Source organism: Meriones unguiculatus, chromosome 21 (assembly GCF_030254825.1).
Source record: "Meriones unguiculatus strain TT.TT164.6M chromosome 21, Bangor_MerUng_6.1, whole genome shotgun sequence".
Taxonomy (NCBI): Eukaryota; Metazoa; Chordata; class Mammalia; order Rodentia; family Muridae; genus Meriones; species Meriones unguiculatus.
Window position 1 is genome coordinate 3,432,120 of NC_083368.1, and position 2,015 is coordinate 3,434,134.

Genomic DNA, 2,015 nt, shown 5'->3' on the forward strand with positions numbered 1-2,015 from the left:
TTCTCTATAATTTATAATCTCTACTTACTATTCAGTCAATCTATCTATCTATCTATCTATCTATCTATCTATCTATCTGCCTATCATCTATCTGTGTACCTATTTGTCTCTTTGTAACTGCACACACACATACACACACACACACACAATTCACTTAGTGTTGATTGTAAGAACATGTGTTGGGCAAAGCATTTGTTTTATCCATTCTCACCTAAGAAAAATTTGTTTACTACCCAAACTTCTTGATGCTAATATATACTTATTTGAAGCATTTTAAAAATAATTATAGATTTACACAAGCACAGTTGCTTCTACATTCTCCTTGAAATTATGCAAAACCAGAGTTTTGTAACAGAGTTCATATTCCTTGGACTTTCACAGAACCCTGAAGTCCAGAAAATAGTTTTTATTGTAATTTTGTTTGTCTACATTGCAACCGTTGGGGGCAACATGATAATTGTGGTGACTATTGTCTGTAGCCCAGCATTGGTAGCCTGCCCCATGTACTTCTTCTCGGCTTTCTTGTCCCCATTGGATGCATTCTTCTCTTCTGTCATCACACCAAAGATGGTTGTGGACTCCCTATATGAGAAGAAAACTATCTCCTTTGAAGGATGCATGATGCAGCTCTTTGCTGAACACTTCCTTGCAGCAGTAGAAGTGATTGTTTTGACAGCCATGGCCTATGACCGCTATGTAGCAATTTGTAAGCCCTTGCACTACTCTTCCATCATGAACTGGAAGGTCTGTGGCACACTGATGGGGAGAGCATGGACAGGAGGATTCTTGCATTCTATCATACAAATTATTTTCTCTTTGCAATTACCCTTCTGTGGACCCAATGTCATTGATCATTTCATGTGTGATTTGTTCCCATTACTGGAACTTGCCTGCAGAGATAAACATATCTTTGGCCTTTTGGTGGTTGCCAACAGTGGTCTATCTGCATAATAATCTTCTCTATTTTACTTGTATCCCACGGTGTCATCCTGTGCTCTCTGAAAGCCCACAGTTCTGAAGGGCGATGGAAAGCTCTCTCCACCTGTGGGTCCCATATTGCAGTTGTGATTTTGTTCTTTGTTCCAGGCATATTTATATATGCTCGCCCACCATTTTCTTTCTCCTTTGACAAAATGGTGGCAATATTTTACACCATCCTAACTCTCTTGCTCAATCCTATTATTTACACTTTTAGGAATAAGGACATAAAAAACGCCATGAAGAGAGTGTGGAAGAGATTCATGGTGGTTTATAATGGAAAGTGAGAAATAGAAAGGTATCAGTAAAGATGCCAAAATAATTTTGATAAAAACATTCTGGGTTTTCCTTAGTATCTCTTTCACTAGCAAAACTTCTCAAAACGTTCACAAATGATATGTTCATGTTATTTGAGGACTAATTCTTAGCTGACAACTCAATATTTTCAAGTGTTTACTAAAGAGGTTTGAAACGTATGCTTGCTTATGTACTGTAGTAATTTAAGAAAAAATGGAAAGAGAATTTATGTATCTAGTTATTTACCATTTATTCCATCCTATGCACAAGGTCAAACATTTTACAAATTTAAGTGACTCCTGGAAATAAACAGGGTTCAGGACACATGGACAGCAGAACAGTCACAGAACCTCTGTTGTAGATGTTTCTGTGTCATATGATGCCATCATGCAGTGTGAGCTTATCATCATCAGGCATATGGTGTAAGTAACATATTGAATTTATTGAGAGATATAGTTTGATTAAATCAATTGTGTATATTCTTCTAGTGACACTTGAATGCTTTTTCATACTGATTTGGTATGGGAATGGACTTGGGAAGATTCCATGTGGAAATCAGCAGTGATTACTTCTTATTTGATTATCAAGAAAGATAACACTTGAGCAACTCCTACTAGCAACATATAAAAATGGAGTGACCTGGCTTTCCACATTGCCATAGTTACAAGGTAGCCAGAATACAAAAAGCCAATTTTAAAAGTAGGGGTCATTTTAGTCGTCTTGGTGACTTTAGTTGTCTT

At 36.9% G+C, this 2,015-nt stretch overlaps 1 pseudogene; it reads left to right on the forward strand.

The window, feature by feature from the left end:
- Window positions 1-330: 330 nt before the first annotated feature.
- Window positions 331-1,265, forward strand: LOC110540729 (olfactory receptor 4C15-like; annotated as a pseudogene).
- The last annotated feature ends 750 nt before the right edge of the window (window positions 1,266-2,015 follow it).